The sequence below is a fragment of the Rutidosis leptorrhynchoides genome, chromosome 4 (genome assembly GCF_046630445.1).
Source record: "Rutidosis leptorrhynchoides isolate AG116_Rl617_1_P2 chromosome 4, CSIRO_AGI_Rlap_v1, whole genome shotgun sequence".
In the NCBI taxonomy this organism is placed as follows: Eukaryota; Viridiplantae; Streptophyta; class Magnoliopsida; order Asterales; family Asteraceae; genus Rutidosis; species Rutidosis leptorrhynchoides.
The window spans coordinates 251,478,347-251,504,115 of record NC_092336.1 but is presented as its reverse complement, the minus strand read 5'-3'; the positions used below and the strand labels follow the sequence as shown (position 1 = coordinate 251,504,115).

The 25,769-nt window shown below is 31.0% G+C and overlaps 1 non-coding gene across 1 annotated transcript; it reads right to left on the bottom strand.

Moving 5' to 3' along the window:
• Positions 1-11,001: 11,001 nt before the first annotated feature.
• Positions 11,002-11,108, bottom strand: LOC139845668 (small nucleolar RNA R71). The gene has a single exon (XR_011758433.1). It is a non-coding gene; the product is annotated as a small nucleolar RNA R71 (small nucleolar RNA).
• Positions 11,109-25,769: the final 14,661 nt, after the last annotated feature.

Here is a 25,769-nt window from a genome sequence, read left to right as displayed (position 1 = left end):
ATTAGTATACATAAAATATTACGACGGAGTGCTGTCCGAGTGATTTCGAAATTGTTTTTCGAGTGGGATAGGATTAAGGAAATTATGGGTTATAGCTATGGAGGTGATTGAGTATGGTTCATGGGTATGCTTGTGAGGTCAATATAGTGTTTATTATTTCCGTTGCGTCTACGTACCTTTCCTGCAATATTGAATCTCAATATTGATACATGAGTACTCATAATTTAACTTTTACATACTAATAGTGTATCCCTAACTAGTGCTCGAGTATTTAGGATTATGCATGCTTGTACTTTTGATATTGCCCTTAGACAGGTTAGGTTGAATCTTGAATTAGTTACACTTACGGTTGAGATAAGTATAAGATATGCATGTCCTTGAAAAGCTAGCGAAAAATTAAGAACTTTTCCTTTATCGAATGGTTTCGATGAACGGATTAGAAGTTATAATCAATTGAATTTTCGATATTTTTATTAAAAATGATTATTATTATCGTCGTTTTTATCGTCGTTCTAGTTTTATCTTATTATTATCATTATTATTATCTTTATCAATAAAAGGGATTTATCATTAAAAATTGTTATATTTTTTTTATTACTATCGTTATTATCGTTAAAGTTATAATTAGTATTATTATTATTATCATTATTAATATATATATCATTATTTAAAAATGGTTATTGTTATTGTTATTATTATTATTACTATATTATCATTAAGATAATTATTAGTATTATCGTTAATAATGTTATAGTAACTATCATTATTAATATTAGTGTAATTAAAACAAATATTTGTAACACCTAATTATTTTGATTACTATTATTATCATTATTATGAACACGATATAAAAGACGATTAAAAGCTATTAAATGAAACGATTAAGAAATAATGGGTAAGAGTAACATGATGAAATTAAAATATTATAAGATATTGATTTAGATAAAATTATCGTTCTTATTATTTTTATCATTACTATTATTATTAAAAGTATCGTTAGTATTAAAACTATCATTTTAACAAAAATTATCATTTTAATAGAAATGTCATTGTTACTATAAAATATCATTATTATTATTATTTTAAATAGAATTATTATTTTAAAGATAATATTAAAAATTATCGTAAATATTAAAGTTATCATAACTAGAATTATCGTTTTATCACAATGTCATCTTAGTAATTATAAATATTGATATTTTTATAATAATAATTATTATTAAAAAATAATACAACTTTTACTTACTATCATTATAGATATTATTTTATCAAATAAATATGTGATACAAACATATTTTACTACGTGTAATAACTTACTTTAATAATACCTATCATATTATCTTTATGATATTAAATGAACCCTATAAATTTTATTACTTAATATATATAAAAGTATATTTTATTATATAAATTTAATATAAAATTTTATTTATTAATAAATGAATTATATTATTTACTCTAATAAATCTTTTAAAAATATTTAAAAATATAAAACGACGAAATTTAAACTATATATTAATCATGTATAGTTTTTCGGAAATTATTTTGAGTCAAATTTACTTTTGTTGACTTTTACATATTAGTCTCGAGCATTAGGATTGTGGTACACTATGACTTGACCTAATTTGTTAGACAAATATTAACCAACACATAAATATATATAATTAATTTAGGTTCGTGAATCCGAGGCCAACCTTGTAATTGATCAGTGACGTTATATATATTTTTACTACGAAATACAGTATGGTGAGTTTCATTTGCCTTTTTACCCTTTATATTTTTGGGACTGAGAATACATGCGCTTTTATAAATGTTTGACGAAATAGACACAAGTAATTGAAACTACATTCTATGGTTGAATTATTGAAATCGAATATGCCCCTTTTTTATTAAAGTCTGGTAATATAAGAATTAAGGAACAGACACCCTAATTGACGCGAATCCTAAAGATAGATCTATTGGGCCTAACAAATCCCATCCAAAGTAGCGGATGCTTTAGTACTTCGAAATTTATATCATGTTCGAAGGAGGATCCCGGAATGATAGGGGATATTCTTATATGTATCTAGTTAATGTCGATTACCAGGTGTTCACCATATGAATGATTATTTTTGTCTCTATGCATGGGACATATATTTATGAGAACTGGAAATGAAATTCTTGTGGTCTATTAAAATGATGGAAATAAATGATTATGATAAACTAATGAACTCACCAACCTTTTGGTTGACACTTTAAAGCATGTTTATTCTCAGGTGTTAAAGAAATCTTTCGCTGTGCATTTGCTCATTTTAAAGATATTACTTGGAGTCTTTCATAGCATATTTTGAAGAACGTTGCATTCGAGTCATTGAGTTCATCAAAGATTATTATTAAATCAATTTATAGTTGGATAGTGGATATTATGAAATGGTATGCATGCCTGTCAATTTTCGATGTAAAGAAAGATTGTCTTTTAAAAATGAATGCAATGTTTGTAAAATGTATCATAAAGAGGTCAAATACCTCGCAATGTAATCAACTATTGTGAATCGTTTATAATGTATATGAACGAGTCCTTTCATTAAGTCACAATTAAAACCTAATGTAAAATATTAAATATAAATATAACTTAATTTAAAACGTAAAGTAAATGAAGATAAATAAAAATGCGATAATTAAAAGTACGATAATTAAAAGTGCAATAAATAAAATGACAGTAAATAAAATTGCGATAATTAAAAAAAATACGATAATTAAAAGTGCGATAAAATATAAAATAAAGGAATTATGCTTATTTAAACTTCCGTAATCATGATGTTTGACGTGTTGATTTTAATTTATTATCATGGGTTAATTGTCCTTTGTCCTGGATTATTTGATATGTCCATACGGTTTTGTCCATAATAGTCCATCAGTCATAAATATAAAGTGCGAGAGTCTTCGTCAAATTATCCTTATACCCGAAGTTAAATATTCCAACTAATTGTTGATTCAAATGGTAACAAGCTCTTAATACTTTGTTTAATGAATACACCAGGTTATCGACTGCATGTAGTCCAAGGTTTTACTACTTTGTTAACAATTACACCAATTACCCTTGAATGTAATCCACCCCTGTTTTAATGAGTCCATTAACTATTAATCCCTCCCCGTGTCCGATAAAATGAACGATTATTAGTATTTATAGATATCCCGCCCACCTTACCCGATTAAGCGTATGTGGTTATATATAGATACGTCAAATTGTAACCTTTATATTAAATTAATGAGGTATCGTTTAGTTAATATAAAGCCCATTAATAGCCCATAGTCTAATTTCCACAAGTGTCATTCTTTTGTCCAAACCCCATTTATGGTACAAAGCCCAATAACCCCGTCTTTAATATTTAGCCCAACATCATGATTACTTCGGCTTAAATAAGCATAATAATAACTTAGCTACGAGACATTAATTTAAAAAGGTTGAACATAACTTACAATGAGTATTAATCGCGTAGTGTTACACGGACAGAGTTTCAACTTACAAACTTAAAACATTCGCCACTATAACCTTATTATTATTAAACTTAAATTAAAATTAAAATTATAAATATAAATATATCAGAGAGTGAGTAGTTGAATTAGGTGTACTCAAACTCGGCAGAAAATGTTACAATTTATAGGACTTGGCCATGTATAGTATGCCATGCGATCGCATGGATTTTACTCCTCCAGGCCATTCGATCGCATGGCCCCCTGGGACAGCTTACATTCACTTGTTTGCTAGTTTGCCGACGGTTTTTAATATATAATATATATATATATATATATATATATATATATATATATATATATATATATATATATAATTTTAAGAATTATTTATATATTATATTATATTCATGTGCATAGTTGACTTGTTATTTTAGTTCCGTTGCGTCACGCGTTGATAGTTGACTCTGGTCCCGGTTCCGGATTTTCGAACGCCTTTTTGTACGATTTAATATCTTGTAATTTGTGTTTCGCGGCTCGTACTCTTTGTAATTTTAGACGTTTCTCATCAATAATTTGAACCACTTGGATTGTACTTTGTACTTTTTAGCTTTTTGGTCGTTTGCGTCTTCAAATCGTCAAATCTGTCTTTTGTCTTCACCTTTTATTATTTAAACGAATATCACTTGTAAATAGAACAATTGCAACTAAAAACAAAGCCCATGCGATCGCATGGGCATTAGAAGTTGGCCAAGTGCTATAAATAGCCACGAATTCGGACGAGCTCAACACACCTCAATTTTATTTCTTCCTCTGTAAAGAATTATATATATTTATATTTATAATTTAAAGTTTAAATTAAGTTTAATAATAATTGGGTTAATGTAAGAAATGTTTTACGGGTTTTAAGTCGGAACTCTTTCCGTGTAACGCTACGCGATTAATCACCACTGTAAGCTATGTTCTTCCTTTTTAAATTAATGTATTGTAACTAAGTTATTATTATGCTTATTTGAGCCGAAGTAATCATGATGTTGGACAAAATATTAAGCCGGGGTTATTGGATTTTGTACCATAATTTGGGTTTGGACAAAAGACCGACACTTGTGAACATTGGACTATGGACTATTAATAGATGGGGGGTATTGTCTAATTGAATGACAACTCATTGGAATATGTCGAACCTATCTTCAAATTAGTTAATCTAATAATTATTAAATGATTATGCATGTCATATTTAGTGACGTTTATACGACATCTTTTACAAATCATTTACTTTAATCAATTGGATTGGGTAATTTATTATTCATTATGGCCAAGTGAATAAATTAATGTATCATGGACTAATTATAACAGGGGTGGATTACATACAAGGGTAATTGGTGTAATTGTTAACAAAGTATTAAATCCTTGGATTATACGTACTCGATAACCTGGTGTAATCATTAAACAAAGAATTAAAACCTTGTTACATATCGAATCCCTAATTAGTTGGAATATTTGACTTCGGGAATAAGGTTAATTTGACGAGCATTTTATAATTATGACCGATGAACTATTATGGACAAAAACCAGATAGGTTTCAAATAATCCAGGACAAAGGACAATTAACCCAGAGTAATAAATTAAAATCAAAACGTCAAACATCATGGTTACGGAAGTTTAAATAAGCATAATTGTTTTATTTTATATCTCATCGTACTTTTATTTACTGTCATTTTATTATTCGCAATTTTAATTATCGCAACTTTATATATTGTTATTTATTTTACGCACTTTAATTATTGTCATTTATCTTTACGCTTTATTTAAAATCAACAAACCGGTCATTAAACGGTAAAACCCCCGTTTTATAATATTACTACTTATATAATTATATATATTTTATACAAATATAGTTGTTAAAAATATAGTACGTATCACTAGCTCCCTGTGGAACGAACCGGACTTACTAAAAAATACACTACTCTACGATTAGGTACACTACCTATAGTGTTGTAGCAAGGTTTAGGTATATCCCATAAATAAATAAATAAAACTTGTGTAATTTCGTAGTATTTCGTAATAAAAATAATAGTATTTCGTACCCCTCCGCTACCACATCAAGTATTTTGGCGCCGCTGCTGGGGAAGCGAAAGCGAAACGCTATATTCTAAAAAAAAAGATTTTTATTAAGTTTTAAACTATTTTTGTAAAAATATATGTTTATAAGTTTTAAATATTAAAAACAAAAATATATATATATATATATATATATATATATATATATATATATATATATATATATATATATAAGTTTTATATATCAATATAAATGTTCAAATAAAAATAAAATATATTTTATATAAAGTATAAAAGTATTTTTATTAAGTTCTTAAAAAATATAATTCTAAATATTTACTATATTTTAATTTTCAAAAAATTATAAATTAAATACATAAAAAATAGAAAACTGAAGCTGCAATTTTTGAACCTGCATATAAATTGAACCTGCACACCATGCGATCGCATGGCTGAAGTACTTTAATCTCATGTGAATGCATGGAGTAGTCTGGCAGTTCTGAAACCTTGTACGACACAATTAGGGTTACGATTTTAATTATTATTATTATTAATTAATTATAATTAGGGTTTAATTTAATAATAATTGTTTTTAAGTTTTAATTAATTTTGTATTTTAAGTTTTAATTAGTTTTATTAATTATAAAATTAGTACTTTTATAAAATATAATATAAAAATAATATTTTTATAAAATTGTATTTTTATCAACTTAGTTTCTTTTTGTAAATTGTATATTTGTATCATTTACTTCGTAATTTGTATTGTTCGTAACTAGTTTTAAACTTAGTTTTTGCCGTAGTTATTTTATATTTCTAGATTTTTAGGCTTTGCCGTAAAATCCCTTAAGTGCTTTTTCTTTAGATTAAGATTTAGATGCTTTAGAATTTTACGACGTCGCTTATCGCTTTAGTTTTAATAAATTTTAGTTCCATTTAAGTTATTGTCTTTTTCCGTATAGAATTCCTTTTAAGCTTTAATACCTTTAGACGCAAGTTTTAATTTTTAGTTTTTAGACTTTTAAGTTTCGACGCATTACTTTCTTATTTTTCGACTTCTTATTTTTCGACGCGCTTTTTCTTTCTCATTTCTACGCTCTAGTTTTTAGGACATAGAATTTTCTTTATTTTCTTTAAATTTTGATGGAAAAATTATTTTAAGCGGTTAAATTGATAGATATCCAAAATTTTCTGCTTCGTAGTAATAGTTGGATTTGTTAGTGGCTGAGTTGTGGATTTTTCGACTTAAAGGATCCTGGCTCTGAAATGTCCCGTTCATATTGATTATAAACGTTCCATATTAATCGATTTCGTTTGACCTCTATATGAGACATTTTTCAAAGACTGCATTCATTTTTAAAACAACCATAACCTTTATTTTATCAATAAAGGTTTTAAAAACATTACGTAGATTATCAAATAATGATAATCTAAAATATACTGTTTACACACGACCATTACATAATGGTTTACAATAGAAATATATTACATCGACATATGTTTCTTGAATGCAGTTTTTACACAATATCATACAAACATGGACTCCAAATCTTGTCCTTATTTTACTATACAACAGCGGAAGCTCTTAGTATTCACCTGAGAATAAACATGCTTTAAACGTCAATAAAAATTTTGGTGAGTTATAGGTTTAACCTATATATATCAAATCGTAACAATAGACCACAAGATTTCATATTTCAATGCACATCCCATACATAGAAATAAAAATCATTCATATGGTGAACACCTGGTATCCGACATTAACAAGATGCATATATAAGAATATCCCCATCATTCTGGGACACCCTTCGGATATGATATAAATTTCGAAGTACTAAAGCATCCGGTACTTTGGATGGGGTTTGTTAGGCCCAATAGATCTATCTTTAGGATTCGCGTCAATTAGGGTGTATGTTCCCTAATTCTTAGATTACCAGACTTAATAAAAAGGGGCATATTCGATTTCGATAATTCAACCATAGAATGTAGTTTCACGTACTTGTGTCTATTTTGTAAATCATTTATAAAACCTGCATGTATTCTCATCCCAAAAATATTAGATTTTAAAAGTGGGACTATAACTCACTTTCACAGATATTTCCTTCCTCGAAAATAAGACTTGGCCACGGATTGATTCACGAACCTATACAAATATGTACATATATATCAAAGTATGATCAAAATATAATTACAAACATTTTTATTATATTTTAAAGATTTGAGTGTATTAAGTCAGCTGTCCTCGTTAATAACCTACAACTAGTTGTCCACAGTTAGATGTACAGAAATAAATCAATATATATTATCTTGAATCAATCCACGACCCAGTGTATACACGTCTCCGGCTAGATCACAACTCAAAGTATATATATTTTTGGAATCAACCTCAACCCTGTATAGCTAACTCCCACATTACTGCATATAGAGTGTCTATGGTTGTTCCAAATAATATATACACATGGGTCGATATGATATGTTAAAACATTTGCATGCGTGTCTATGGTATCCCAAGATTACATAATATATTAGAATACATGTATAATACAATATAAGTTAGCTAGGATATGATTAATATATATTTGTTACCAATTTTCACGTAGCTACAACAAGAAAAATTATCCAATCTTGTTTTACCCATAACTTCTTCATTTTAAATCCGTTTTGAGTGAATCAAATTGCTATGGTTTCATATTGAACTCTAATTTAAGAATCTAAACAGAAAAGGTATAGGTTTATAGTCGGAAATTTAAGTTACATGTCAATTACTAAAGAGGTAGTCATTTTCGTCGAAAAAACGACATCTTGATGACCATTTTGGAAAACATACTTTCACTTTGAGTTTAACCATGATTTTTGGATATAGTTTCATGTTCATAAGAAAAATCATTTTCCCAGAAGAACAACTTTTAAATCAAAGTTTTTAATAGTTTTTAATTAACTAACCCAAAACAGCCCGCGGTGTTACTACGACGGCGTATGTCCAATTTTACGGTGTTCTTCGTGTTTTCCAGATTTTAAATCATTAAGTTAGCATATCATATAGATATAGAACATGTGTTTAGTTGATTTTAAAAGTCATGTTAGAAGAATTAACTTTTGTTTGTGAACAAGTTTAGAATTAACTAAACTATGATCTAGTGATTACAAGTTTAAACCTTCGAATAAGATAGCTTTATATGTATGAATCGAATGATGTTATGAACATCATTACTACCTCAAGTTTTCTGGATAAAGCTACTGGAAATGAGAAAAATGGATCTAGCTTCAAAGGATCCTTGGATGGCTTGAAAGTTCTTGAAGCAGAATCATGACACGAAAACAGTTCAAGTAAGATTTTCACTCGAAATAAGATTGTTATAGTTGTAGAAATTGAATCAAAGTTTGTATATGAGTATTACCTTGATTTAGAATGATATATTACTGTAAACAACAAGGATTTCTTGAGGTTGGATGATCACCTTACAAGATTGGAAGTGAGCTAGTAAACTTGGAAGTATTCTTGATTTTATGAAACTAGAACTTGTAGAATTTATGAAGAACACTTAGAACTTGAAGATGGAACTTGAGAGAGATCAATTAGATGAATAAAATTGAAGAATTAAAGTGTTTTTAGGTGTTTTTGGTCGTTGGTATATGGATTAGATTTAAAGGATATGTAATTTTATTTTCATGTAAATAAGTCATGAATGATTACTCATATTTTTGTAATTTTATGAGATATTTCATGCTAGTTGCCAAATGATGGTTTCCACATGTGTTAGGTGACTCACATGGGCTGCTAAGAGCTGATCATTGGAGTGTATATACTAATAGTACATACATCTAAAAAGCTGTGTATTGCACGAGTACGAATACGGGTGCATACGAGTAGAATTGTTGATGAAACTGAACGAGGATGTAATTGTAAGCATTTTTGTTAAGTAGAAGTATTTTGATAAGTGTCTTGAAGTCTTTCAAAAATGTATGAATACATATTAAAACACTACATGTATATACATTTTAACTGAGTCGTTAAGTCATCGTTAGTCTTTACATGTAAGTGTTGTTTTGAAACCTTTAGGTTAACGGTCTTATAAAATGTTGTTAACCTATTGTTTATTAAATCAAATGAGATGTTAAATTATTATATTATCATGATATTATGATGTATGAATATCTCTTAATATGATATATACATTAAAATATCGTTACAACGATAATCGTTACATATAAGTCTCGTTTCGTAATTCTTGAGTTAGTAGTCTTGTTTTTACATATGTAGTTCATTGTTAACACACGTAATGATATATTTAAATATCATTTTATCATGTTAAATATAGTGTATCAATATCTTAATATGATACATATGTATTTAGTAGACGTTATCATAACGATAATCGTTATATATATCATTTCGAGTTTCTTAACTTAGTAATCTCATTTCTTATGTATATCACACATTGTTAATATACTTAGTGAGATACTTACTCATCATAATCTCATGTCAACCATATATATATGTCTATATATACCACAACATGTAGTTTTTACAAATTTGTAACGTTCGTGAATCGCCGGTCAACTTGGGTGATCAATTGTCTATATGAAACTTATTTCATTTAATCAAGTCTTAACAAGTTTGATTGCTTAACACGTTGGAAACATTTAGTCATGTAAATATCAATCTCAATTAATATATATAAACATGGAAAAGTTCAGGTCACTACAGGCTCCCTGCTGCATCTTTTGGCTATTCGAAACGTGGGCAAAAGCAGAAAAGTCCATTAATTTAATAACTTATATAATTTTTATTTTTATAACTAATAGGATATTCAGTGAATGCACCGAGCAAAACGTTCACCACCTTTCATACATTCACCACCTGTAACTCGATTAAGACATCTAGCTAATATTTCCGCTGTTGACTTTTCTTTAGAATTATCATCTAGTCGAACAAGTACTCCAATTCAAATTTCCGATAATCCATTTTTTGAATCCGACTTCACAATTGAGAACCCGCAGGATATTCAAGGACAATTCCAAGATCCAGAACCACTAATCATTCCTCCTGAACCACAAATCGTTAAATCAGAATCCTCTAGTGATTCGTATTCAACAAATTCAATTATGGAAGTAACGGAACCTCTAAGTATGGAAGATCGAATGAGAGCTACACTTACTGGCCAAGGACATGTCATTACGCGACCAGACATTAATGCGCCAGATTATGAAATCAAAGGACAAATCCTACACATGGTAACTAATCAATGCCAATATAGTGGTACGCTAAAAGAAGATCCAAACGAACATCTTCGAACCTTTAATAGGATTTATAATCTATTCAAAATCAGAGAAGTTGAGGATGAATAGATCTATCTCATGTTATTTCCCTGGACTTTAAAGGAAGAAGCCAAAGATTGGTTAGAATCATTACCTGAAGGGGCGATTGACACATGGGATGTTTTAGTTGAGAAATTTCTTAAAAGATTCTTTTCGGCATCTAAAGCCATGAGACTTCAAGGAGAAATTGTTACGTTCACACAAAAACTAAATGAAACATTATATGAGGCATGGACAAGATTCAAAAAGTTGTTGAGAGGATGTCCTCAGCACGGTTTAGACACTTATCAAATAGTACAAATATTCTACCAAGGTGTCGAATTTTGCTACACGAAAAGACATCGACACAGCAGTTGGTGGTTCCATTATAAAGAAAACCGCAACCGAATCTCAAAATAATTGATAATACAGCCTCCCACTCGCATGAGTGGCACCAGGAAAAAGATATCTTTCGTTCATCTAAAGCGGCTAGAGCCGATTCTAGCCATGACTTTGATTCCGTTTCCGCAAAAATAGTTGCTTTTGAGAGACGAATGGAAAAGATGTCTAAAGATATTCACGCAATACGAATCAGTTGTGAGCAATGCGGTAGACCACACTTAACAAAAGATTGTCACATTGAGCAAACGATGGAACAACGTGAGAATGTTTCCTACATGAACCAAAGGCCGGGAAATAATTATTTTGATAATTATCAACCGCCAAGGCCAAACTTCGATCGAAATCAAAATATTCTTTAAAATCCAAATGGACCCAACAACAACTCGTACAACTAACAAGGTCCGAATAACCAACCAACTCAAAATAACACTTTCAATCAACAAAGACCTAGTGTGATGACCCGGAAATTTCCGACCAAATTTAAACTTAATCTTTATGTGATTTCGACACGATAAGCAAAGTCTGTAATATTGGAATCTCAAAAACTTTGAACTGTGTTCATGTATTCATTTACCCTTCGACTGCTCTCGACGATTCACGAACAATTGTTTGTAAATAAATATGTGTATATATAGATTAGTAAATACTATATAAAATATAATATTAATATATCAAACTTAATTACAAGTTATAATATAAGTTGTTATTATTATTGTTACTTTCATTAATATTATTAACATTAATATTAATATTAATATTAACATCGGTGTTATTAATATTATTGTTTTAGTATGAAATTTTATACATGTAACTTGTTGTATCTTAATTAATACTTGTATTATTATTAGGTATTATTATTACCTTTACCATTAAAAATTATTATTTTTATTATCATGAACATTAATATCATTTTTATATAAAATTATAATTATCATTACTTTACCATGATTCTTATTCATATTAGTATTATTTTGATATTATTAATACAAAAATTATTATTATTATTGTTAATTTTTAATATTAACACTATCATAATATTATTATCACTAATATCTCTATTGTTATTATTATTAGTATTAGTCTCATTATTATTAATAAAATTAATGTTACATATTAATGTGTATATATTTAATATTATTTTGTTTCTTTACATAATTAATATACAAAATATATATATATATAATGATATATGATATATGATAATACATATACAAATATATATACCTATACATATATGAAGAGCAAGTTTATATATATAAAAGTATATACAGATAATATATATACGTAAATACTGATTATAAATAAATATAGATACAAATACTAATTATGAACATATATGTATTCTCTTTCATCTCAACATCACCCTTTTTCTAAATTATTTCTTATCTCCAATTCTGTGATAGGATTCGAATTCAAACAAATCGTACAATCAGTTAGACTTCACAATCACTTTATTTTTTTTATTCTTCTGATTGATCTTCCTGTCTAAACTCGTACAAATCATGACATCAAGAATCTTTTTCTCTGTTTACAATTTAGCCAAATCAACTTTAACAGATTGTATTTTTCTTAATATTTCTTCTGACAGAATCAAAAATTGTCGAGCTAATTAAACTAGTGAACAAGTAATAATTGAGATACATTAGCTGTGATTATAATTAATAACCTCTATAAACACTTTGCTGTAAACGATATAAAACACCATCAACCACTATGAAAACCCACTTCCAATTTACTTCTCGTACTAGAACATATCATCAATCTCTTCAACCATTAACCCATGACCATAAGAACACTCACCAAAACCGCCACCCTCTCCTTCCTCTTTTACTCGGATAATCAAAACCACAAACCATCCTCTTCTCATGTGAATATCATCACAATCCACCACCTTTATGATCGAAACCCACATAAAATCACAGCTGAACACCATCACTTACATGTTTATTATGCAAACCGAGATCACCACCATCACAACCGTTGTAAACTGCCACCTTTGTTCTATCACCCAAGCCACCCCAAGTTGCCATATCATTCTTTTATGTTCGACTGCTGCTATACGTAATTTTTTCTCTACTTTTTTGTTTCCTATTTGAACCAAACAAACCCCAGGCACACTCATAAATCTCGCTGCTGACTGAAATCTAAGCTTCTGCTGTCGAACACTTAAACAAAAAGGAAAGTAGTAGTATATATTCACAATTTAAAATTTTTGCCCACTTGGACATAGGATACTAATATAAGGCATTTATCAATCAATTATGGGACAAAAAGACACTTCGTGGCCATATAAAAAAAAGAACATGGGGACATATTTGATAGATGGTTCACGATGTAAAGATGCCAGCTCTTGTCTCTTTCGGTCGACTATGAATCCCCAATTGATTAAAAGGTAAACCAAAACCATTAATTGATTGATGCTGTATGGTTAGGTTAATAGGAACGTTTTGTTCTTTTCCTTCTTGGATCCTAAAACACACCACACAATATTAATATTTGGTATGTAATTATATTGTTCCAAGTGGGCTGCATTTTTATTAGTAAACTGGGACCAGTTCGTCTTTATTAAACTATTATGAGATAAAATAAACAATGAGGGATTTAATGATAAAAGTGGGTAGGGACGATCTTTTTCTTTCTTTATTTTATGAGGTGATTAAAGTAACATGATTGAATGGTAGTTGTAGTATATATGAGTAAATAAAGGAGCAAGGGGGGCCTGTCGAATTAAATTATGAAATAGATGATGCTGAGTAGGTTAATAAATGATAACGATGAAGCTTATGTGACGATTACACATGATAAAGATGATTAGGAATACCCGATGATGATAGATGATGATGATTTAAGATATATGATATCGTAGGATGTTATGATGGTGATGTTATGGTTAAGATTATGAATATGATAGAAGACCGAATGATAATGAAGTGATTAAAATGATGATGATACATGATGTACTTGAAGATAAGAAGTAACGATGAGGAATTGAAGAAGAATGATAAGGTTGATTGATGATGGTTAACATTGGTGAAGAAGGAGAATGATACAGTGGTTATATAGATGGGGGGCACGAATTAAAACAAAATGAGATGCAGAAGAGGTGGTTAGCAGTGGGTTAAGGGAACGAGAGATCCTGAGTTCGAATCTAGGCGAGTGCATATTTTCTTTTTATTGTTTAGGCTGCTATGTTCCTTCCTGGTTCCAGTTTAAAACACAAACACCACAGTTTGGGCCGATTACTAATAATAAATTTAACTTGGGCTTATGGATTAGATTGGGCCGAGAGTTTGTGTTGGGCCATAAATATTAAACAGAAAAGTATATCAGAATTGGGTTAAATGAGTTTATAATATGAATAATCTCAGAAAAACGGAATGGTTTACTTGGTTAGGCATGCTTATGTGTAACAAAGAGGTCACGGGTTCGAGCCTTGCTTGGGGCATTCTTTTTGGGAAATTTTTTAAGGTAGTCTTCTTTTATTAATATTATTATTATTATCATTTTCATTATTATTATTATTATCATAATTATTATTAATATTACTATTAGTATCATTTGTATTAAAAACTATCATTTTTATTAAAAGTATCCTTTTTACTATTATTACTTTTATTAATATTATTATCATTATTATTTTTTTAACATTAATATTATTATTTTTACATTCTTAGTATTATTATCATTTTTTTTGTTACTAGTATCATTATTATTTTTATAACAACTATATTATTATTATTATTCTTAATACCAATATTACTACTAAGATTATTATCAATACTACAATAAAAATTAGTCATATAGGAATATATTTAGCTAAACTATATTAACATTTTATTTAAAGTATATAAAATAAATACATTTAATTAAGTTATTAATGAAACACATAATTTATTAAAATAACAAGTATATCACTAATAATATATAAATTCGTTCGATTACGATTATGTGTATTAATAAATATACAAATGATATAGGTTCGTGAATCTGAGGCCAACCCTATACTCGTTCAATGTCGTTCTATGTATTTTTACTACAAAATACATTAGGTGAGTTCATTTGATTCCCTTTTACTCTTTACATTTTTGTGACTGAGAATACATGCGCTACTTTTACAACTGCTTTATTAAATGCTCTTGAAATACATTTTGAACTGCGAATACATGAAATGCTTTTATAAATGTTTGATGAGATAGACACAAGCAAAACATTCCTCGAATGAATTATGTGGACGTGATAATTGCCACCATTAAATTATGTGGACGTGATAATTGCCACAATTGATATGAATATTTTTTTCTCTGATTATTATTGCTTGGTAACCTAAGAATTAGGGAACATCACTAATTTTGAGAATTAGTGCACGCCTAATTGACGCGAATCCTAAAGGTAGCTACCGGGTTTAACACCCCCACCCAAAATGTTCACTAGACGAAAGGGCTAGTGGGCGTGGTGTTTAGTACTTCGAAGTTTATATGATTATTATACAGACGAGATGTTCTGTTTTGGGGATATTATTATGCGCATTATATGTTAAGGTCGGTTACCAAGCCAAGCAATGAATGAAAAGTGAATGTTATGTATCGAGAGAATGATTTTATACACAGGTTATGTGTATGATATTTTTGTACACGAGATATGTGTACGGTTACTATGATTTATGAAAAAAGGATTTCGTACACGAGAAAGGTGTACTGTATTTAAAAGATATCGCATGTACATTACAGGTGGGTATAGGATTCCGGCCCATTTGTACCATGCAGCATTTAAATCTTGTGGTCTATCAAAATGATGAATTTTATTATTTATGAGAAACTTATGAACTCACCAACCTTTTGATTGACACTTGAAAGCATGTTTATTCTCAGGTATGAAAGAAATCTTCCGCTGTTCATTTGCTCATTTTAAAGATATTACTTGGAGTCATTCATGGCATATTTCAAAAAGACGTTGCATTCGAGTCGTCGAGTTCATCAAAACTATTATTAAGTCATTTATAGTTTGATATATTATGAAATGGTATGCATGCCGTCAACTTTCGATGTAAAGAAAATTTGTCTTTTAAAAACGAATGCAATGTTTGTAAAATGTATCATATAGAGGTCAAGTACCTCGCAATGAAATCAACTATTGTGAATCGTTTATAATCGGTATGAACGGGTCCTTTCACCTAGCTTGTATAAACCACCACAACAAACTGAAGAGAAAAAGCCAAATCTGGAAGAAATGATGGCAAAGTTAATGGAATCTCAAACACAATTTATTACATCTCAAATCCAAACAAATGAGAGGTTTGATCAGTAATTAAGAACTCAACAAGCTTCCATTTTGAATCTAGAAAAAAACTTAGGTACTCTTGCTAGCATGATGAGTGAGAGGGAACAAGGAAAGCTACCGAGTAATACTGAAGTAAATCCTCGGAATAAGAATGTTAATATGGTGTCAACTAATTCTGAAAAACTAGCACCAGAAGATGGGAATGTTTTAGATGTGAGTAACAATGAAGAAGTTACGACACAACCACCATCACCCGAGTATGTAAAGCCAGTGGTGGCACCATACATACCACCCATCCCATTTCCAAGAAAAGGAGTTGAGTATGAGCAAGTAATAGGTAATAAAGTTTGTGATACCTCTGGAAAGAAGAAGAAGGAGAATAAGAAAATGCAAGAAACAAAAACCGTAGAAGTAAACCCGGTGAAGACAGTTCCACCAAAACCTCCACCCAGGTTAGGTGATCCGGGTAAATTTATTGTTCCTTGTCTACTTAGTGATTGTGTCATGTATGATGCACTAGCAGATTTAGGTGCGAGTGTGAGTGTTATGCCTCTTTCATTATATAAGAGATTAGGAGTAGGTGAGTTAAGTTTAACAGATATGAGTGTTCGACTCTTTGATCAAACCATTAGGCACCCAGTTGGAATTGCTGACAACCTACCCGTTCAAGTAGGTAATTTAACCTTTCTAGTCGAATTTATTGTCATTGACATAGAAGAGGACTCAAACATTCCTATAATTTTAGGTCGACCATTCTTAGCGTCCACCGGGGCGTTATTTGATGTAAGAGAGGGTAGAATGACACTTAGTGATGGTGACAAATCGGTCACCTTTGTGAGTCGAAAGGCTAAATCTCCACCAACTAAAACCGTTGAACCAACAAAAATGATTGATAAGAACTATGTTGTTTTACCAACTCCAACGGTAGTGCTTAGCAATAATAAAACGCCTAAGTGTGGGGAAGATGAAGTAACACCTAATGATGACCTGATAACAAAGAACCCCGTTATTGATACAAAATTAAATGACCCCGTTATTAACAGTTCATTGAAGAAACTTATCAAACGGATTCGCGATGCTAGAATCAAAGGGAATTTTAAGTTATGTAACCGGTTAGTATCCAATCTATCACCTAAAGAAAAGGCGAAACTAGTTGAATTTGTGGATATTACACAGGAATCCTACCAATGGCTTAAAGTAAAAGTCACAGATATGCAAGTTGATTATGGTCCAAAAGAAATTGACAATGAAGTTAATCACAATTTCGACACCACAACTACCTAAGTGTGGGGAGATTCAAATGTTCTAAAAAGAAAATGCTATCTAGAGTTAGATGTTCTGTTCTTGTGTAGTTCCGAGAATGGAATCCGATTGGTCTTTTCCACTAGCAGACACTAAAGAACTAGTTTTCTCCCCCCATTATGATTTTTTTTTGTAGGTTTTGTATGAAATTAATACGCTTTTTAAATTTATGTTTTGTGTGAATTTAAATACAAAATTTGCTTTATTTTACTAGGTTTAAAAAAAATTATTTCTAAAATTCTTCGTGAGTTAAAGACTAGATCATAGAATCGAAATTGCTTTACCCGAGAGCGGGGCGAAAAATTTTGTTATCATTATTTTTAATTTTATTGATCTAAATTATACCAAAAAAAAAATTAAAAAACCCAAAATCTTTGTTTTTAAAACAATCGCTTTAAAAATGACAAATTTTAAATTTTGTCGAGGGACGGACTAGGTAAACATACCGAAACTACCTAAAGTAAAAGGAAACAAAATTTAAAAAAAAATTATTCATTTAAATTGTTTTAATAAATAAAGGTTTTATAAAAAAAATATATATTATATATATGTTTGTAGTTTATCTTATGTACAAAACAGGGTAAAACAACGCATTTTCAAAGACTGACATTAAAGTTCAGCAAAAGCTACTAATTTTGACGACAAGACGCAAAATATCAAATGTGATATAAAATAATATGTTTGCAAACTCGGTATTTTTAATCACTTTTCTACACTAATCACCCTCATGAATTTATAATTATAGTCCGAATTCATGCAAATGAGGGCATTGCATGATCTCAAGTGTGGAGAAGGGTTATAAATTCTCTCGGGTTTACACTTAGTTTAATTGCCAAATTTTGTGAAAATTTAAAAAAATTTCAACTAAATGAATTCAAAATCATGTTTATTCATATTTATGAATGATAAAACTAGGTGTTAATGCCGAAATTATTGTTTCCTTGGAGAGAACATAAATTGAGAAACAACCCAAAACGCTTGAATTCATTTAAAATGGAATAGAAGAGAATAAAAGACAAAGAAAAGAATAAATAAAAGCTAAGTGTGAGAAGAATTTACCAATTTCTTTAAAACACATATCACATATTTGGTACAGATTATTGCAGGTACTTTTGCTTTGGACTAAACTAATCAGTTTTACCTGATTTATTGTAATACCTTTGAAAGAATAGATGGATCTACACGATGAATCAATTCCATCATTAAAAGGAAGTAAAGTCTTCTGAAAAAGACACGCGCTTCTTGATTTAGGTCAGGAAGTTGTCGTCCAGACCAGCTGTAGGTTGACGAAAAATCTAGAAAAGTCATCTCTAAAATCAGCAGGAAATCCGCGGACCTCAGCATCAAACAGGGTCGCCATGTGGTCAGACTTATCCTATCCATGAGAGGATCTGTCTCGTAAAATGGGGAGGAAGCCGTGCAAATTAACTTGATAAGACTAATGAACCAAACCCCCAGAAAGAATAATCTCCTGAAAGATTAAAAATCAGCTTTTAAGCCTGATATTACTCAATCCTTGAGATTGACCTTAAAGATTTAGAATTACAAACTCATGGAATTCAATGATATCTAAACTCGAGCTTGAACGAGAAAATATTTTGATCAAATTACAAACCGGTTTGTTTTCTGAAAACCTGTTTTCAATGCGTTCATTACTATTGAACGTAAAATTCTGAGAATTCAACGGAATTCATTAGGTCACCTGAACCAAATCGGGTGTCAACTGTAAGAACGGTGGTTGCATAGCATGGTCGAAGACAGGACCTTGTGCCAGACCAAAAAATTATAGGGTGATCTTTACTATTTCTCCTACAAAGGATAGTAATTGCATCCGACACGTTGTGGACCATGAACATCTGCATGTCATTAGACATTGCCTTAACAGTTACTTGTTCAATGCTTTCCTTTACAACCGGATGGTAGTTTACCGAAAGGTAATATACGGAACAAGTATACTGGACGTGTGCTTTCCTAATACAAGGTTAGCAAGTGGGTGACACAAAACCGCAAGTTTTGAGCTAAAATTTTAAAATCTGAAATCCACAAAACCTACAAAAATATTTTGCAAACACCGGTGAAGGGTCATTTCGGAAAACTTGTCTAGGGTAAAATTTGGCTTAAATTTTCAAAAGATCAAATATTTTCATAAAGGTCCAATTTCTTTAAAGGATCTAAATTTTCATAGTCATGTTGGACTGTAAACCACATTGTTACTATCATTGTTTATACCGCCGTATCAAAATCACTGATGTATAAAGTGTGAGAATTAAAAAGTTCTGTATTGCTTGAGGACAAGCAACGTTCAAGTGTGGGGATATTTGATAGTGCTCCAAATGAACATATATTTAGTCTCAATATCCTTCCAATATGTAAAGCTTTTAGTTGTAATTGTTCTATTTTCAAGTAATAATCGTTTAAATAAATAAGTGCGAAGACAAAAGAAGAAAACGTCAATTTGAAGACGCAAATGACCAAAAACCTTAAATGTACAAGATATAATTCAAGTGGTTCAATTTATTGATGAGAAACGTCTAAAAATTACAAGAGTACAAGCTGCGGAACGCAAAGTACAAGATATTAAATTGTACAAAAGGACATTCGAAAATCCGGAACCGGGACATAAACCGAGCATCAACGCGTAAGTCAACGGAGCTAAAATTACAAGTCAACTATACACAAGAATATAATATAATATATATATATATAATTATATATAATTATATATATTATATATATATATTTAAATAAAGTGTCGGCAAACTAGAAAATAAAGCATTGTGAGCTGGATCAGGTAGCCATTCGATCACATGGCATATAGGCACAAAGCCCATGCGATCGCATGGGCATCAGAAGTTGGCCAAGTGCTATAAATAGCCACGAATTCGGACGAGCTCAACACACCTCAATTTTCTTTCTTCCTCTGTAAAGAATTATATATATTTATATTTATAATTTAAAGTTTAAATTAAGTTTAATAATAATTGGGTTAATGTAAGATATGTTTTACGGGTTTTAAGTCAGAACTCTGTCCGTGTAACGCTACGCGATTAATCACCACTGTAAGCTATGTTCTTCCTTTTTAAATTAATGTATCGTAACTAAGTTATTATTATGCTTATTTGAGCCGAAGTAATCATGATGTTGGACTAAATATTAAGCCGGGGTTATTGGATTTTGTACCATAATTTGGGTTTGGACAAAAGACCGACACTTGTGAACATTGGACTATGGACTATTAATAGATGGGGGGTATTGTCTAATTGAATGACAACTCATTGGAATCTGTCGAACCTATCTTCAAATTAGTTAATCTAATAATTATTAAATGATTATACATGTCATATTTAGTGACGTTTATACGACATCTTTTACAAATCATTTAATTTAATCAATTGGATTGGGTAATTTATTATTCATTATGGCCAAGTGAATAAATTAATGTATCATGGACTAATTATAACAGGGGTGGATTACATACAAGGGTAATTGGTGTAATTGTTAACAAACTATTAAAACCTTGGATTTTACGCAGTCGATAATCTGGTGTAATCATTAAACAAAGTATTAAAACCTTGTTACAGTTCGAATCCCTAATTAGTTGGAATATTTGACTTCGAGAATAAGGTTAATTTGACGAGCATTTTATAATTATGACCGATGAACTATTATGGACAAAAACCAGATAGGTTTCAAATAATCCAGGACAAAGGACAATTAACCCAGAGTAATAAATTAAAATCAAAACGTCAAACATCATGGTTACGGAAGTTTAAATAAGCATAATTGTTTTATTTTATATCTCATCGTACTTTTATATACTATCATTTTATTATTCGCAATTTTAATTATCGCAACTTTATATATTGTTATTTATTTTACGCACTTTAATTATTGTCATTTATCTTTACGCTTAATTTAAAATCGACAAACCGGTTATTAAACGGTAAAACCCCCCTTTTATAATATTACTACTTATATAATTATATATATTTTATACAAATATAGTTGTTAAAAATATAGTACGTATCACTAGCTCACTGTGGAACGAACCGGACTTACTAAAAACTACACCACTCTACGATTAGGTACACTGCCTATAGTGTTGTAGCAAGGTTTAGGTATATCCCATAAATAAATAAATAAAACTTGTGTAATTTCGTCGTATTTCGTAATAAAAATAATAGTATTTTGTACTACACCTCGCACACATCAGTCACCATTATAGTAAACCCTTTTTAAACTATAAAAATAAAATATTAATTATGGTATTAATTTCTGTAGATTCCAATTCAAACTTAACCGATTACGAAGAAAGTGCGAAAGGCAGTTACTCTCCCACAACTTCGGAAACCGGAGAAGTTTTTCTTTTTAAACATAAAAATGAAACAAATCTAAACCCTGATGAGTCTTGTCAAGAATTAATTCTTGATCCTTGTAGTCCAAGAAGCCGAATAACTTCATCCGACTTAGAGATTTCATTGCTTTTGGATAAGTTTTACTCAAATGAACCAAGATTCGACCCTCTTCACGATCCAAAAGGGAGGTTCAGTCTTAACGAACTCCTCATTATAGAAGATGAACTACGGGAAGAATTCTTAACTATTTTCAAATATCCGGACTTGGTTGAATTTAATCCAAAAGAGAAACGACACATTGATGAGTCAAAAGCTCCGTTTACTGAAAATCTATTAAATCCTAGTAGAAGGTTAGACGTCTATAGAGAATTCATTAGGCACCTCTATTCCTCGGATTTCCCGTTTTCAACATTTCAAATAAATCTATTAAAAGAGCTGCATAATTAAGTTTGTTCTCTTCACAAACTATTAAAGGAATCCTGGGATGATATTTTTGTCAAATATCGGGATGCAGAAATCGAACTCAAATTTGATTTTGAGTCATTTTTCAGTTTTCTACCTCTCATCAGTGATAAGGAATTATCTTAAATTTATATCAACCGTTATGTCGCCGCAATGATTTCTGAATTAGAATTTTGGACTGAAAGCAAAAAAACTAACCCTATTTCAAAATATGGAGATCGAGATTTCTTTTACTTTGATCTAGCCTCATTTCTCATCAAACGATTAATCGAAGTTTTTCCCGATTCAACAGAGAAAAAAATACATCAGAATTTCTTCGCAAAAAGAAAAGAAATATATTCTGAACTCGTGCAGATCCTCACTATGTCAAAATTTTCATTTACAACTCAGCAAAGAAAGGTCATTCGAAAAATATCTGAAAACTTTAAATTTACTATCGGTGATCCTGACTGCGCGGAAGATCTTTTATTTCAAGACACAGTGTCAAAACTTCTTTTCGAACTTAATTAGCGAGATACTGGACCAAGGGATGTAATTTCAAACATTAAGAAAGTTATAAGGGCTTTGGTTAAACTTATGGACGATATCGGAGATTTACAAAAATGTGAGCGTAAAATGCTAAGTGACTTTGAAATATTTTCAGTACACTCCGCTGATTTACCCTGGATGGACAAAGAAGCTTTAAATTTATCTTTCTTTCCGCGTCATTTCTGAAATTTAGTTGTGGAACCTGTGTAATTTGTGTTATTAATGAAATAAGAATCTTTATTTTACTCTGTGCATTTGTCTTTTTCTTTTCATTTTCAGTTTAATTAGCAAAAATAACCGGATTAAAATCTGAAGCAAAATTTTATAAATCCCTTATTAATTTAGTGATAAAATTTTGCTAGTCGGGTCGGAGAAATAAGCCCGTGCGCCAGACGGGCCCATTGTTCTTCTTCCTTTTCTTCTTTCTTTTCTTTTTCTTTTTCTCTTCTTCATCCCTCCTTATTCTCTTCGGCCGACGAACGAACACACACACACACACACACACACATCAATTCTTAACAAAATTAAACGATTCAAAGCACTAATCTAAGTCACTTGTGTCTTCTAAACACGTTGCCGCTGTCAATTTCGCACGAAAGGTACTCTTTCATGATTAAAAATCAAGTTTTTGCTCAAAGTCAATTTTTTGACTTTTGTAAAAATTCATGTTTATTGCCCAATTTTGATTCCCTATATTCTTAGTTAGACAATGTGATTGATATGTGTTAGTTTTTAGGTCCGATTGAGGCATTTTAGTTCACTTTTAGCTTATGATTCGTGAGTTTGACTTTTAGGCTAGGCAAAGTTTGATGTTTAAAAATATTTAAGGTAATTAAAAATGGTCATTAGAATCATTGTATACTTAAAAATTATCTTACTTTGATCAAAATTGCTTATTACGACTAACTCACTATAATTATTATTTTAAGCAATATTTGTTGCAATCACGGGGATACTTTGAATTTTGCTTAGAAATAAATTTATAGTAAGTTTAGATATTGTTTGCGGTAATTTTGGCTATAATTGACAATAAAAGAGATATGGAAAATGCCATTTTTAAAGCCCTCATTTCGAATTTTTTTTCACAAATATAAGCATTTTTCATGTCTAAGTGTTATTATAAGTCTTATTATTTTGGAACATAACCTACATTGTTTGACTCTTGCAAATGGCTAACTATCTTCCAGAAGAATATGAGTTGCCCCGCTCCATTCACGGGCAAGATAACCCAGCAGAATAAGGCCATTTATGCGTAATTGGATAAATAGGCAAAAGAGTCCCAACAAGTATATCAACTGGGAAATAATGGAACAGGGCAGGTGGGCAGATGAGCTGAGAAGAATCTTAAGTTTTACGGCACATGGAAAAACTTACAGCGCCTGGCAAAAGCTGTTTGAGATTAACGAACAGGTGTATCAGGAACGGTTTGCCGAGTTTATGGCAACATGGAATTTCGAAGCAAACATCGACCCAGAGGAATACAACAGTCGTCTTTGCATCCATTTCTGCCATCAAAACAATATGCATCACCTAACCCTTGCACAGTTCGCCATTCACCTAGAATTGTACAAGAGAACTCATGTTAACCGCTCAGTGTTCAAAAGAGGGTACACTACTCTGGACCCAATCGATCATCAAATCTTTTGGCAAACCTACACCACCGACCAGGAAGCCTGGAGGTCAAGTATAAAGGCCTCCAGTTTTATTAACTCCGTTCATCGAATCCTCCACCACCTCATCGTCAAGACTCTTCATCCGAAAACCCAACATAGCGAAGCTGTCACCATTGCTGACATGTGCCTTATGCATGCCATGATCCACAACCAGAACATGCAGGTTGCATATCTTCTAGCTCAGGCATTCACTAATGAAAGGAACGCACCGAGTTCAGTTGCACCAGTCTTGGGAGCCGTTGTCACCAGACTTCTTCGACGGATGCATATTTTGGGTAGTATTGAGGGATTGGGTTATTGAAGGATAACTGAGTCAGAGGAGATTGGGTATAAATTACTGCACAACTGGTAGTTCATTCGGGTAGAGGATCAGCATTTGATAGTTTTAGCTAATCCGAAAATTGCGGATTCGGTAGATCGGACTTTTCCTGGTGTGACGATTAGGAATTTTAGACCTGACCCAAGCACGGGGGATGGTAGGAGGCGACGAGGTTCGCAGGAGCCGAGGGATGAGGATGATCCCACAATGCATGGTGGACCCACTGATACTCACACCCACCGACGCTCATTAGTACATTAGGAGGATCAGCCACACTTTGAGCCGTATCATTATCACATGGGGGATTTGCCTGGGGAAGAGAGATGGTTCGCTGAGGCTGATATCTTTCAGAATCTGGTTCACTTCACGCATTATGTAAGAAGACAGCTTAATATCCCACCGTATCCTCATCAGTATCCTTTGATGATAGCTCATAGAGACCCTAGAGAGGCAGGGACTAGTTATCAGCGACTTCCACCTCCTCCTCCACCTCAGTATCATTATACTCAGCACACAGTCTTTCCTTCTCCACCTCGGGAGCAGAGCACATGACACGAGGATTTGGTTACAAGCATTTTCGGGCCAAACCTTGTCAGCACACACAGAGATACATCTACCACTGCTCAGACCTCCATATGTGAT